Genomic DNA, 16867 nt, shown 5'->3' on the forward strand with positions numbered 1-16867 from the left:
AAATTGCATAGTTGTGATATCACCAGACCAGCCCTCTGATATCACCAGACCAGCCCTCTGAAAGAAATTTACCGTTGCGACACGACATCAAAATCTGGTTATTATGCCTTCCAACTGTCTTGCAGGACACCAATGAATTTTTCACGGAAATCTTAAATCGGATTTTTCTGGGGTTGACAACATTGCTTCCCTAGCGTCTGCACGAAGTGAAAGTGTTCTAAATTTTGTCGCAGCTATAGTGCCGACTTCGAGAAAAACTGATAGTACTGGACCTTCCCATGCTGCTCGTGCTAGATAGTCGGCGATTTCATTTGCTTCTAAGCCGCAATGACTAGGTACCCATACTAATTTCTGCAGCTGCAGCTGAAGAGGAATCATCACTAGAAGCGTCTTTAGGGCCATCAATATTGTTAATGCTGTAATGGACGTACATACTGACAGGGAATTTGTGTTATTATCGCGTTATAGGCATTCAAAGGTAGCTTTCGCAGCAATAGAACTATCGCCAACAGTTCAGCTTCAAAAATACGGGTGAAATCTGGTAGTCTTCATGAAAAAAGACCAGTGAAGCAAAATGGAGTCTATACCTACACCTGTCTTTTCACCCAGAACTGAAGCCTCCTTGGCTATAATTTTGTCTTTTATTCGTGTGCAAGATGATCCTACAGTCTGCTATTTAGGACCTTATAGGGTGTAAATTTGGGCATAGTGGGGAAATTCGAATCGAATTCTGTCTTAACATTCTCATTCGTACCTTGCGCCGCAATCACATCTCGAATTTTGTACATTTTCCTCTGTAGCTGTATCTGGAGAAGAATAATCTGGGATGTTCGAAATCGTGACCTATTGGCAAGAAAAAAGGTGCCTGGGTCATTTATAAAAGCATATTCAGATCGTCTTACGCATAGCTATAAAATTTTTGAATGCCTGAACAGTTAGGATGCGAAAGCGACAAAGCAATGTAGGTAATCGTGCTTCCTGATACAAAACATTGTTTGTTACAAACCTAGGAAGTCCTAGACACAATATCGAGGCTTCTCGTTCTAGCAAAACAAGAAGCCCTATTTTGCAAGCAGGGCCACCGAAGAACAATACGCTCCCTATTTCTAGCATTGGTCACCTATACATTTTATATATGATCACCATTATGCTTGGGTGTAGACCATATCTATGCCTGCTCATCCTACGAAGAATTACTAAGGCGCGTTGTGCTTCACATGCCATGCTTTTTTATGTGGAAAGTCCTTTTTAGTTTGGCATTTTAAATTACTGCCAAATATTTAAGCGATGCCTTCGGCGGAATGGGCTCTTGTTCATGACATATTGAAATTCAGATGGAATCTGCTAACGGGAATATCACTACTTCGCTCTTACTTACATATAGGGTCATGCAGATTCCATCGTGTCATCTCTCCAGCATATTCACATCTCCCTGTATATTTCGATACACCGCATGTTCGTCACTATGTGCCCTAAAAACTGCAATATCATCGGCATGTTTATGTTTAAGACGCTGCAAGATTTAAACGCGCAGTCTCTCTAGAAAAGGAACATTAATATAGAAAACAGTATGACCATCTTTCAAAAGCTAGCAACAAAAAGGCGCCGTTTAGGTTCATCAGGTCACGTAAAATGTTTCCATCTCCAAATTAAATAGAATTGGATATTGTCTCCTCGGAAGAAACAAAGAAAATTTTTGTTAAATCTGAGCTTAAGGCTTGCAGTGTAGATCGATGTCAACTAAGCTTCACGATCTACAAAAGCCAGTGTTACCAATGGAAAGTACCGAAGTTCCAGAGGAAGAGTTAGCGCAAGTGATACAAAAATTGCCCTCGTCAGCCCAAGGTGCCGATAGAATTCAGCTTCTTTGATAAAATATCATTCGAATTATCACCATGTGCCCTTCTAAACACTGTAAAATATTCGTTAGGATATGCCTGGAATGCGTATGAGTGTAAAATTGGCTGAAGTAGTGCCAGTACAAAAAAAGGGATTCGGATATGTCATAGAAAACATTCGAGGATTCGTTTTAGCGCTAATAAAGTGAAACTCATTGACTCCGTGCTCCACCAAATAATTATAACATTGATTGACACAAATTTGATAATAAACACAAATCAAATTGGCTTAAGAAAATATTGTCAACTCTGGTGTACACACGCAGTTATATATAGTCGAATTCAGCTTGCTCGCCAAAGAAAAGAACATGTGGCACTAGTGACATTCAATATAGCTAAATCATATGATAGTGTGGAATATGGAGTTTCATTAGACATATTAGAGAGCCATATTCACCCAAAATTATATAATGGCGTGGGTCGGGCAATGTTTGAAGGGAAGAGAGTTTTGTTTTATTTTAAAGAAGGTTGCCCATCGTCAAAGTGCAGACAAACTCGCGGTAACCCCCAGGGCGCTGTATTATCGCCAGCTCTATTTAACATATTAAGGAGCCTATTCTCACGTTGCCCGGACTTTAAGGTGTTTGTATGTGACGATGATATTGCAGTTTTTATGGCACATTGTGACTAACATTCTTTTTGTTAAAATATACAGATATATGTGAATATGCTGGAGAGATGACAAGATGCAATCTGCATGATCCTACCTAGGACCATCGAAAAACGCGTTTGATCGAAAAACCTCTGAGCTACCGCTGAACCACTGCGTTATCACGGTGGTTCAGCGGTAGCTCAGAGGTAGAAAATCTAACGCGTTATTCGAAGGCCGTAGGTTTGCTTCCTGCTCACGGCAATTTATTTTTTCACAGACTTTTCTTTCTTATTACTATATTACATTATATTTAATATCTTCCACTCTACAATACTTGGCATAATTGTCTGTTACATCTAATTATTATATTATCAAAACACGTTAAAAGTAGGCCCTGGGTATACACTGTATATATATATATATAGAGAGAGAGAGAGAGAGAAAGAAAGAGAGAGAGAGAGAAAGAGAGAGAGAGGCAAAGAGAGAGAGAAAGAGAAAGAGAGAGAGAGCGAGCGTAAACAGTAAAAACATGAAAACGTTGTTGTGCACCAATTCAGCCTTGTAACTGATTCGACAAAACTCGTGTAGAATGAAAAAAGAGGTTCTCGACAGGCAGTTCATGCGCACATCAGAGCCAAAAAATAAAAGCCATATAACCGATGTGTTGGGCACGTGGCTAAAAAACTTTGTCTTTGAAAAATTTGCTGATTAGCCTAACTAGCCTGAAGGTTGCATTTTATGACAATCATTATAATTCTCACACGAACAGAGATCAGATTTCACTTGTTTACGTTTGAAAACCATTTCTTAAAAGAAGTACCGGCTGGGTCTGCAGCGTACGAGCTAATTGTATTCTTGGTGCAGTAACTTCTACAACTCAAGTGGTTTGGATTTGATTTGCTTTGTGGGGTTTAACGTCCCAAAACCACCATATGTATATGAGAGACGGCGTAGTGGAGGGCTCCGGAAATTTCGACCACCTGGTGTTTTTTAACGTGCACCCAAATCTGAGTACACGGACCTACACCAATTTCGCCTCCATCAGAATTGCAGCCGCCAAAGCCGGTATTAAATCGCGCGACCTGCGGGTCAGCAGCCGAGCACATTAGCCACTAGACCACCATGGCAGACCAAGTGGTATGGATGTCAGCATTTCGACGTGATGGCACGAAGTGAAATACCTTTTTTATTTACACAGTTTAGGTTAGGTATGTTCCTGTTTTCTTTCACTGCTATTAGGGAGAATCAATGAACAACTTTTTATATAGTGAGGATAATACTTTTTCCAAGAACAAAAAAATTTATGTCTGCATCCTCAAAATCACGGCTTGCATGCACAAAAGTGGTCATTCCTAAATCGGCCACTTTTACACCAAAGAAAACAGACATAGAGATGATCGCTTCCGTAATAAAAGAATGTAATATTCAATCTAGGAAAGCCTTCCACATGCTGGGTACATCGAGGGCCTACGATGTCCCTGCGGCGTCGAGTGCTGGACAGGTAAAGTTGATTTTTCTGGAGCACCATTTCTCATGCGTGGGCCTTACGAGGGCGATCCTTGCTGTCTGTGCCTTCTTGTTTCAACGTTATGTTGACGTCGTTGAGCAATATCGGTGCCAATCCGTGCAGCTCGTATGCTCGCATTCTTCGGTGTTGACGGAACGTTGGCAAGTTCCGGAGCTCTACACTTGACCAGCACCGTCTTCGCGTCGGCCACTCACGCAATTTAGACGATGGATGCATGTTTCTCCGACCCAAGAACAATGACGTCTCCTATACCGTCTTCTTGTTCTTTGTGTTCCCGGAAATATCTACTTGGATTGTCATGATCACCTCGCAAGGGTGCACAGGTCCACCAGCCTCAAATTCCTCGAGTTCAAGATGCGAGTTCTTGAGCTTTGCGTTTCGTCATGAATGCCGGCAGCATTGGCGGGCCCTATTTCACAGCGCCTCTGCTTTCTTTTGGTTTTGGTGGCATTGCCGGAAACGTCCTCCTGAAGTTCAGACATCTTCCAAGTCGTCGTCTTCATGCCGAAAATATTTCGAGTGAACGCTTCCCCTTCCAACTTGACGCGTTCCACGTCCAGGAGACATCGCGTATTCGTCACGGCAACGTGACGACGACGCTTGATCATGGCCACGTCTCTGTCCGAGATGTCATCGCCAGTAACGGGTTCGATCTCCGTGCTCGAGACCCATATAGGTCCCACCTTCTGGGTGCTCCAGGTTTCGAGGTCGTCTTGTGTTTCTAGGCAGCCACGACGTCGCCCGTCCACCGCATCTGTCGTCGATGCGTTGATGGTTATGTGGGAATTTTTGGGGCTACGATAAAACCATTGGCGTTGGGCCAAGGAGCTCTGGCAATCGCTCAAAGGCGAAAGTTCGCCGAGGTTGGAACAACCCTGTGGCCGGAACGGGGGTCTGCTGTTGGCCGCTAGAGTCGTTAACTCCATCTGGTCCTGGAAGTGACACCGATGACGCGTTAAGCGATCCACAGTCCGAGCAAGCAGTCTTCTTCTTCTTCTCCTTTTCTCATGGCTCACCCCCAATGCAGGGGATTGGCCGAGTTCTAGGTGATTTCTTTTTTCAGAAGCTGATGGCAAGATTCCTCTTATAGGATAAGAATAGCTAGTGCAACAATCGCAGGTAGGGCATTTGTAAACAATGAAACATTTGCCTGATCTTCTTTAATTTTGGCTGATAAATTCTACTTTGGCGCACAAAACATCCAGTCACGTTCTAGGCACTATCCTTCACGATTGAATGCGCCGTTGACGATGAAGTTACCAAAAATATTTTTAAATAATAAAAAAACAGGTCCATGGGAAAATTTGCGTATAAGCTCATGTCACCTGACAGTTAAATTCTCGCCTTAGAAATAATATTAATAGGCTGCATGACTTTTTTTGGTGGTAAAAGCTTACCTTCCTAAAGGTGTAATAGATACTCGAAGTTTAGATGCCGCAGGGACATCTTGTGTTCAAAATAAAATTCTGGTCGGCGGTTTTCACTCTCTTCATACGTGGTGTTGTTTCCAAACTGATAAATGCGGTAAGAGATTGTGGGAGTGGACAGCGGCTAATAACTTGTGTTGCTTGAATTCAATAACACCTACTTACATTAGTGATAAGTCTCGTTCAGCCTTAGATTCAGGTTTTGTGAGTTCATCCCTCACTAGCTAGTCGTGGATTGCATGTCATTTTGCAACTAACAGCGATTATTTGCCTATATTATTCAAGATCGCTCGCAAAGTTGAAATGTCAGGCTTTTAGACTCGAGTATTTATTCATTATACAAAATCGAAAAAAAATTTGAATCGGCTTTGACAACTCGTTTTGAAGAGCAAGAAGATACGAAATCCTTGAGACTATAGATGCACTGATAAAAACATATAAAAAGGCAGAATTTCGTGTTGAATTCGCAAAGAGCATCACTGCTAGTCCGTGGTGGAACTCAAACATTGCCCGCGACTTCCGACGAAGAATGGGTGTTTGGAAAAAACCTATGTACAACCTGTGCACCCATATTTGTTCTATTACAAGCAATACGCTGCTAGTTTTAAACGCACAGTCTCTCAAGCTAAAGAACAAAATATATAAATCATTAGGATTACCTTTCAAACCTTTGAAACAAAAAGGCGCGGTTTAGGTTCATGATTTCACGTAAACAGTTGGCGTCTCCAAATAATGTAGAATTTGAGACTCTCTCCTCGGAAGAAACAAAAAAAATTTGGAAAACAGAGCTGACGGCCTGCAGTGTAGATCTACATCAACTAAACCTCACGATCTAAAAGAACCAGCGTTAACAATGGAAGATACCGAATTTACAGACGAAGAGTCAGCGCAAGTGATACAAAAATTGCCCTCGTCAGCTCATAGTGCGGTTAGAATCACAGCTGCTTTGACAAAATTATCATTCAAATCACCAAAAGGGCCCTACTAAACACTGTAAAATATTCGTTAAGATATGTTTGGATTCCGTATGAGTGTAAATTAGCTGAAATAGTTTTGAAACAAAAAAGAAAGAGATTCAAATATGTCATTGAAAACATTCGACTTTTTTCTTTGAGCGCTAATATTGTGAAACTCATTGAGGTGGTGCTCTATCAAAGAAATATAATATTGATCGAGGCAAAATTTATAATACCCCTAAGTCAAATTGGCTTATAAAGTGTTCTTCAATCTGGGGGGCACATGCAGTTATATAAAGCCGCATTCAGCTTGCTCGCGAAAGAAGACAACATGCGGCACTAGTGACATTCAATATAGCTAAGGCATCTGATAGTGTAGAACATTCAACTTTATTAGACATATTAGAGAGCCATAATTTCCCAAAAATATATAACGGCGTGGGTCGGGCGATTTCTGAAGGGAAGAAATTTTTTTTTGTTTTAAGGAGGGTTGCTAATCGTCAAAATGCAAACAAACTCGCGGTATCCCCCAGGGCTCTGTATTATCGCCAGCTGCATTTAACATATTAATGAGCACACTCCCACGTTGCCCGGATGTTAAAGTGTTTGTAAGTGACGATGATATTGCAGATTTCACGGCACATTGTGACGAATATTCTTTGTATCAAAATTCAGAGATGTCTGAATATGCTAGAAGATGACAAGATGCAATCTGCATAATCCAATATATGACATTTATTAATGCGTTCGATGCTTCACCAGTGACTTATCACGGCGGCTCAGTGGTAGCTCAGTGGAAGACAAACTAACGCGTTATTCGAAGGTCGTAGGTTCGCTTCCTTCTCAGGGCAATTTATTTTTTCACAGACTTTTATTTCTTCTTATTTATATAACATTATTTCTAATATCTTCCCCTATACATTCCACGGCATTATTGTCGGTTAGATCTCATTATTGTAGTGTCAAAACACGTGAAAAGTACCCCCTGGGTATACACCTAAAAAACAAATATATATGTATATATATAATAGAGAGAGAGAGAGAGAGAGCGTAAACAGTGAAAACATGAAAACATTGTTGTGCACCAAATCAGCCTTGTAACTGATTCGATCCCAGGCAGCACAGAAGGTTGGCCCAATATTGGGGATAGATCGGCATTGCCTGGCCCATGAACGGCCCAGTTTTCACAACGTACCGCCAAGATTGGCTGTGCCAGCCAAATAGAACGGCGACGTTGGACCAGCGTTGACAACGTACCCCCAATATTGGTTCTGCCAGCCGAATAGAACGGCTATGTTGGACCAGCATTAACAACATTCCGCCAATGATGGCTGTGCCACTCTATTAGATTGGTTATATTGGGCCAGCTTTCAGAACTTTTCGCCCATATAGGCTGTGCCGGCCTATTAGAACGGACACATCGGGCCAGGTTGTACAAGTAGCAGCCAATATGGGCGGAGCCATCCAATAAGACCAGCATTATTGGCCCGCCGTTTGACCGTTATTGCCGGCGTCAGCTGAAAAGTCAACATCACGATGTCATAATATTCGAATATGAGCCAATTTCTGCGTCTTCTGCTTTTTGGCGCTGTTCTGGCCGCAATTCACGCGCCGATTTTTCAAGTTAAAGAGAGAGTAATATATGTGCCGGGAACAATATTAGAACTATCTTTTCGTCATTAAACCATGCTCCGCCGCGGTGGTCTAGTGGCTAAGGAACTCGGCTGCTGACCCGCAGGTCGCGGGCTCGAATCCCGGCTGCGGCGGCTGCATTTCCGATGGAGGCGGAAATGTTGTAGGCCCGTGTGCTCAGATTTGGGTGCACGTTAAAGAACCCCAGGTGGTCGAAATTTCCGGAGCCCTCCACTACGGGGTCTCTCATAATCATATGGTGGTTTTGGGACGTTAAACCCCACATATCAATCAATCAATCATTAAACCATGCACAGATCGTTGAAATGCATAATCGTTGGTTGAAGTTGTGCAAGGTAGACTTTTTAAGTGAGAAAAAATTACCGATCAAGTTTCTCTGTCAGACGTGACGTCCGATGCAGTGCTATCCGTACGTATGACGAAGCTGCTGCGGATACCGCTGTCTTACGCGTGCATGTACACGTCCAATATCTGACGCAAATCTTATCGTATCATGTGTCGGGCTAGCTATACGCGACCTATTCGAATCTGTTTTGCGTTCACAGCACAGCACGTGTTAACGGCACTTGCTGCTGCTTGACGTGTGGGAAGAGCGGGGGTCGTCAGTTGCGTTATGGTGACTGAATCATACAACATATGCAGTTGCCGTGATCTAACACACAGACGCACGTGCGCACGCACGCACGCGCTATATTCATGCAACGACCACACGAATTCCCAACAACATCGCAGCGAACGGTTGGTAAGGTGTTGCGGAGTGTGTGGGCGTCGTAGGGCACCCTGTCGGTGCCCAGCTCGTGGCGAACGCGAATTTCGGCGTGGAACGCTTCTTTTTTATGTACTTTTTTACGTGTGCCCAAAACGGTAGGCTGCGCGATACGAGCAGTACGACACACATAAAAAGAAGAAACGTGAATGCATAGGGCAAATCGTTAATAACAAAAAAAAACACCCACGCTCATGCCACTGCAGTGGCTTGAGCGTGCGTGTTTTTTTTTGTTATTAACGAAGCACATGTGCTTCCATAAAACATGACAGCCAAGAATGATGAAGTATTCATTTACATACAAATTACTATGAGTTGCTGAAACTCACGCAAAATAACATAATTTTCCTCCTTGGATATTGATCGAGTGCCTTGGAATTATGCTATGTGAATTTGACACATCAACAGTGCATTATGATTCCCACCATAAGGGGCCACAATCTTGGCAAGTAATAGAAGTACTCTTCCCACCTGATGTGCACCTAACGTAAAAAGGCCTTGTTTCTCAAGTTAGCAATATATTATATATATATATATATATATATATATATATATATATATATATATATATATAGCACATCACCACTGGAAAAATATACCAGGTGTAACCAGAAAAAGGCGCACCTGCAGTTTTAAAATTTAAAAGAAGCAATGACATGCCAACCATCCAAAATAGAACGCCCGAGAAAGGAGCATCAATCAGTATTACAGCAGCTAAAAGCCTGCTAACAGCTGAAGGTAGTCATGCTGCTCTTCCATTCAAGTATAGGGTACACTGAGAAAAGATACTGAAGATACACCATCAGCAAATGACAAAACCAATACAGACAGAGCTTTCTCTTATAATACAAAAAGTCTTTAGCTGAGGAGGCAAATAAGTCATTGGCACACAATAAGTGCACAAAAAAAAGCTGTCGCACGAGGGTGTCAGCGCTTAGACAACACAGGCAAAAATACAGTAGACTGAAGAAGGGAAAACCCATAGCAAAAGTTACCATACTCCTGAGTTCTTGCTTTGTGTGCAAATGAAGCTAGCGTGAAGTTGAACACTAGATTAAAGCACCACAATCAACATCTGGAAGTCAATGCTTTAGGAATAATACAAAGTACTGAAGAAGCATGCAAAGAGCATTCCTGTGAAGGCAAATATAAAAAAAGACTTAAAGCTCTGTGGCCCTGAACAAGACAACACCACAACCAATCGAAGAGCCGTTCGGACACACCAGCAGATCTGGCCAACACTAAAAAGTCACAAAAACATACCTTTAATGCCTTTTTTGCAAGAGAACTTCAAAAGAAATATGCATACATCAATGCCAGAAGTATCGATGGAAGCTATTACTCATAATCAGCTCTTCATTGAAACACTGACAGAAGATACTTGTACCTAGATGCTTAATTACTTTGGTACAACTCAAGAGTGCCGACGCCAAGTGACAAAAAAATTATGATGGAAGACTACAATGTGATCAAATGCACACGTCAACCACAAACCAAGGTCCTATGCTAGAGTGAATATCGCAAAAAATCTTGAACGCCTAATGTCGCTGGCTCATACTCAGCGTTCTCAATCAAAATCTTGACCTCCCACACAGCATATTATTTTAACAACCTGCCACCTCTCACCATGTCATGAAACAAGCTCGAGTATACACAAACCCTCCTCACCGTTCGGTAGTTAGATAGCTCCACTAGTGCTTCACTCTCGGAACACATAGACCAGGGCCGTAACTAGACGGGTAGTGAGGAGGTTCTGAGCCCCTGAAGTATTTTCATGCTCTGACTTTTCGTCAAGAATAGCTTAATCTGGGCAAGTTGGTTCATCGTGGTTGTGTTCTAGTAACAGTGAGAGAAGTTCAGGAAGAGACAAAAAGAACAGGAAAGAGCGCTGACTGCCAACTAAATTTTATTGAAGGTACTACGCCCACTTTTATACAGAGTACAAGAACAGTGCTCATGCACAACGACACATGTGAGACCATGGTAATATAATCTTAACTGAGAAAAGAATACTCTCTCTCCGAATGGATGAGTGAAGGTATACTGATGCACTGATCCATGGCCTTCCTGACAAGAAAATGCTTTCACAGTCTCTCTTTCATTTCTTGTTCTTGCTTTTTCAAAAACAGTGTTTTATGAAACATACAACTGCACTTACATTCTTTACAGTGTATGGCCATGCGACTACCATAGCCATTCTTAACATTTTAAGCATGCTGTCTTGCTCAAACATTGGGGCATTGCCTAGTTTGTCTTATGTTTACGTTTCCACATGTCAATAGTATCTCATACACAACATTATATTGGCATTCAGTATGCCTATTCTCGTGACGAATGGGGTGAAATAATGGCTATTCCTGTTGCTCTTTAGTACACACACTTTTGAAAACTTGCAAGGGATGGCAAATAACAAGATAAAATCATATCGGCTCGCTATTTTCTTTATATTGTGAAACACCTTATGTACGTACGGTATAGCATGCAAAGATCTTTGGTCATTCTGTTTTTATTTTGGTCCTGTTTTGTTTAACTTGACTTTCTGCAGGAGTGTTTAGCACACGGGTGTGATGGTGCTGTTGGGATATCCAGCATCCTTTGGTCTTTTAATCTGGTTTTTAAGGCTTACCTCATCCTTGTGCTCACATGACTTCTGAAGGGTGGCCTCAATGCACGTGGTGGCAATTCCTCTGTGTAAATTGTGTAAATGTGTAATTATGTGTTATGATGTACTAAAAAAGATGTCCCAAGAATCAGAATAAGTGACAGTAGTCAAAGTTTTTGTCACTGCCTTTATACAAATACCAGTTTATTTGATGCCTCCTGCAGTATTTTAGGGCCTCTTATATAGATAGGATGTTTTCTCACTTTCATTACATTTTTGTATTGATGATGCCATATGCTCAGGAGGTAGAATGTCGTTATGTTCTTTCTGATAACTTCTAGCTTCTGAGCAAAGATAATGTTTCAGAAAAATGAAAAAAGGCTAGCATAATATTAAGACATGGGAAGAAAGCAGAGTTTATCAAAAAATGAATGCATTAGTTGGGAATGAGAAAAAAAGATGGATGACAGGTCAGTAATGTCAATTAATTTATATTAGGACACATGAAATGTAGCAGAGGGTGGCAGGTGATTAGTTCCAATGAGATCGAGAAATTATCAGCCATAATATGAAATTGGCTCTTACAGGACAGGGAACATTGATTGGGCTTCCGCCCTGCAGTGGACATAATATAGGCTTAACGCTAACAATGAGCAAAGCCTGTGAAATTAATGCTCCATGAAATGAGCAGTACTGCACAGATTGCTGTGCTAGACTTCCTATTTTGCATGTTTTTACCAGCTGATCCTGCTCGCTGTTCAGACACAAAGCTTCACCAGAAAAACAATGTTATACTTGGTGAGGATAATGCAAGTGAATCCAGTGTTTTACCTACACCTTTCCTTGCTTAAGTCCTCCTCCAAACTATACGATTTTTCTTGGAAATGTTCTGCTTACAGCACACCAACCGATCAAGTGAAACAACTTTATTGGGGTCCTGCAGGACGCGCCCTAGAATGCAATCACCATTTCACTTCACGTTACAACATACTGGTGGTAAAAATATTCTCTGGCAGGGTACAGAAGTGCATGCACTGAGCTATCTTGTGCAGCGCGGTCTATTCCAGAAAGCTGAACCTATGTTTGGTACAGAATTTTGTAACCACACGATGCTTGCACAGATTAAATGTGGCCACACATAGCAACTTCTGAGCATTTTTATGAAATGATCTCGTAGTATCTGAAAACATTTGTTTTTTTGTTTACTTCATAGTTCACAGTGAAATATTTCTCTTGTTCCTCTCATTGAATAATGGCATTTGGTGTGACTAAGGTGTTCCTAATGCCTCACTATGAGATCAGAAAAACGAATCTCCTTGAAATTGCTTCACAAGCATTTCCTAAGATATTGAATGACACTGCTTGCACATGTACAAACGTTTGCTAGTTTTATTGAGGGTTGAGGATAAAGGGAATCAGTTGGTGCATCCAAGCCGGACAGAGATTGACTGGCCCTGAAAAGGGCCGTTTAGTTATATAATTGCAGCTTGTTCCAGGTAGACAGGGCTTCATTCTGTAGAAATGGTAACTCATCACACTGGTTCCCCAGCATGAAGAACATAACTTGATGCTAACACTGACTCAGATGTTCTGAAATGTCATAGAGGGTACATGAAGGCTGGGTACATGAAGGTTGCAGTTATACTAACCGTACAGTCAGCATGTTTGTGTGATATGTGCATAGCTGCATCAAAGCCACGTGTGAGAATTGCGTGAACAGCTGAAAATCTCAATGGCAGCATAGCTTAAGAAGTCTGTCATCCCTTTTTTGCCAGTTTCTAATATCATCCTTCCCTTTTCATGCATCTTCATTCAATATATCTGGGGTTTCAATTCCCAAAACCACGATATACTAATGAGAAGCAAATTTTGAACATCTGGTGTTCTTTACCATCTTCACTTGTTTGCAGCGCAACACCAGAAACACAGGACAGGGAAGGAGCAAAAGAGAAAGAAAAGACGGCGCCGACTCTGAAAAAGACGGCACTGACATCATGACACGCACATGTCATGATGTAAGCTGCCCAAAGAGTGGCCTCCCGGGAGAATAGTGAAGAATTGGGAATAGGATCTACCAGTAAGGGCTTTGTGTGCAATTCACAAACAGTGAAAAAGATCCACCAGGGGTGAACCACAGGTACATGGTGCACTCTGGTTGAGAGAGAGCAGAGTAAAACAGATGTGCCAGACAGGAGATTATAAATGGTTTTGTCTGGAGCTGGTGCCAGACAGAGCTCTGATTAAGCGTAAGGGAGTATTAAGTGCCAGGCCAATCTGATTCCATTCCTGTGATAGGGTGCAATGTGATGACAGGTGCGAATTCCATTTTCTTTTTTTTCCATGGGTTTAGGGAAATTGTTTTTCAGGGATCAGATGGAAATACCTCCGACATACATACTAACATGCTTATTCTTGGGCGTAGTCATGCCTAGCCACCAGATGGGGAGAAAAAGGAATGTTTCCCAAAATGTGCGATGAAGTGTTTGGTGCTACGCCTTGACGAAAGTATTGATAGGTGCTTTGGAAATCGGTACGCCATTTCTGTAATCGTTAAATATGCAAGTGCATGTGCCACTGCTAGGGATAGCGTGACATTCTCAGCCATTTCGGGGTAAGCTGTTTTAATCTACATGAAGATGTTAATGAGCCCGTTCTCCATCACAGCAGTAGCTGTGGCCATTCTTTCAACTAGGCCTACTGCAGCGCCAACTAAACGTCTGCATGAATTTAGCGCTAGTACCGTACATAATAATCAGCACATGCCTTGGGTTCACTTCGATGGTGTTGTGAATTCATCTTGAGTGACAATGGTTTAAGTTGCACGCGTGCCTTAACCATTACTGCAATAGGAGACCATGATTTATCGTCACGCATGGTGTTGCTTAGCTCGGTCCTCAGTGTTCGAAGCAGGTTCCGCCTTGTGAGTGCCTGAGAGAGGCACAAGAGTTGATTTCTGCTCTGTGTTTCTATAATTCCCTAGCCTGTATTATACAGGAAGCGGATAGTGCTGGTGTGCGTCAGCTGCCTCGGTGCGCTCTCAACCGCCTGCCTGGTAAGACCGATCGCTCATTCTATCAGCATCTTGTCGTACTCCCTCCTCACACTGCGACATGTCCTCCACTTGGAGAACATGATGACGGAACAAGATGATACGAAGCCCAAAACCGCAATGTTTGCAAGCCACAACCCGAGCAAACCATTCAATGGTGAGGCCAGAAAATCTACCTGACTAGGCCTGGAGCAACAAGCCAGAGGCCAGAGAGCCTATTCTTGGCTGGATAGATGGATGGATGTGGCTGTACCCTTTAGATCGGGCGGCGGCTAACGCCACCTAGCCGTAATGCTTAGTGAACTAACCACTAGATTTTTTTTCCTTTAAATAGTAAAGTTGGACTGTTACTTTGAAGTGAAGGGTTTAATTTTCAATCGTGCCTTGACTTTAGCCACCAATCAGATAACCTCCTTCTAGTTAAGTCTACCCGCTTAAAGTCTATTTTGCCCTCCCTGTCCCTAAACACCAGTGCTTTGAAAAACTCTGCGCCATCATCTTGAACTATAAGGTGAAGCCCTTTACAGAGCATTGTCAAGTGTTCGGCAGTTTTTTCTTTCTCTTCACACGCAATGCATACTGTGTCTACCCCTTCGTATTTGGCCCGATATATCTTGGTTCGCAATACTCCTGTCCTGGCCTCAAACAGTAGAGAACTACCCTGAGTATTGTCATAGATCCTTTCTTTGGCAATTTCCTGCTTAAAAGTTCGATAGATCTCTAGTGCGGACTTCTTAATCATGCCAATTCTCCACATGTCAGTCTCCGTTTCCTGCAGTTCCTTTTTAACCGATAGTTCTTTCTGGTTTGGCCACCTGCTGTTTTCTAAGTATTTACCAGTCAATTTCCTGGTTCGCTTCCTCCATTTTGTATTGACATTCTTCTTGTACAAATAGCTGAAAACCTTCATAGCCCAACGCTCCTCCCCCATTTCTCTCAATCGCTTCTCAAATTTTATCTTGCTGCTAGCTTCCCTGCCATCAAATGACGTCCATCCCATATCACCTTGTACTCCCTGGTTTGGTGTATTCTCGTGAGCTCCTAAAGCAAGCCAACATATTTCACGTTGCCTAATTTCTAATCTTGCTTGAACTTCTGACCTCATGCACAAGACCGCGTTGCCGAACGTCAGCCCAGGAACCATGACCCCTTTCCATATTCCTCTCACAAGATTATACCTATTGTAATTCCACAGTGCCCTATATTTCATCACTGCTGCATTCCTGTTATCTTTAGTCGTCACGCATATTTCGTGTTCCCTCAGGTACTCGGTCCCATTGCTTATCCATACGCCCAGTTATTTGTATTTATCTGTTATCTCTAGCGTGACTTCCTGTATTCTAAGCTCACTACCTTTGTTATCATTAAAAATCATGACTACTGATTTTTCCTAACTGAATCTAAAATCTAACCTATCTCCCTCATTACCGCAGATGTCCATCAACCTCTGCAAATCTTCCTTGTTGTCGGCCATTAGCGCTATATCATCTGCGTAGATTAATGCTGGTAGTGCCTGATCAATGAGTTTTCCTTGTTTGACTAAAGAGAGGTTGAAGCCAAGTCCACTTGCCTCTAATGTGGCCTCTAATCCTTGTAGGTACATCATGAATAAGAAGGGGGACAGTGGGCACGCCTGTCTAAGTCCACGTTTCACCACTGTGGGCTTGGATACCTGTTTTTCTCACTTTTTAACTACCTTGTTAGTTTTATAGATTTCCTTTAAACGATTAGTGACTCCATCTTTTACACTCAGTGTGTCTAGTATTCCCCACAAGTCCTCTTGAACCACGCTATCGTACGCTCCCTTGAATTTCTGCAGGCCGGTAGGAAGCTTCACAGCGCAGCGCCTGATCTTGTGAAACGGCGCAGCCATGCAGGCAGGGCATTCAATTCCCTCCCTATTTTTTGTATACTACTGTCCTTGTGTACATCGTAGAACACATAACAGTAATGATAGCAAGTAGATCATTGATTCGGGTAGGCTTGGTGTTTTTATTTAAAATGGAACAACAAGGAAGCTACTGAAGCTCGTGCCTGTATACAGCTGCTTTATATAGAGACGAAACTTTAGCGAAAAAAAAATTTAATGATAAACAGTAGGCTCATAACAAACATTTCTCTGAGGGTGCATGGAATATATGTCCCATGCAAGGCTATGCATTGCAGTCCTTACTGCATTAATTATGTACACGTACTGCAGGGCATGCAAGTGTATGCAGACACACGCTGACGAAATGACATTTTTTGCTACATACAAACGTGCACCGCACCAAATAAGACGCACGTGTTTGTATAGTCAGGGAACACTCGTGAATATTGATGAAATCACACAGCTGGCTTACAGTATAAAACAAACACAATTGCGAACAATAAAATGCGATGCTGTTTAAAGAGGC

This window comes from Rhipicephalus microplus, chromosome X (assembly GCF_043290135.1).
Source record: "Rhipicephalus microplus isolate Deutch F79 chromosome X, USDA_Rmic, whole genome shotgun sequence".
Taxonomy (NCBI): domain Eukaryota; kingdom Metazoa; phylum Arthropoda; class Arachnida; order Ixodida; family Ixodidae; genus Rhipicephalus; species Rhipicephalus microplus.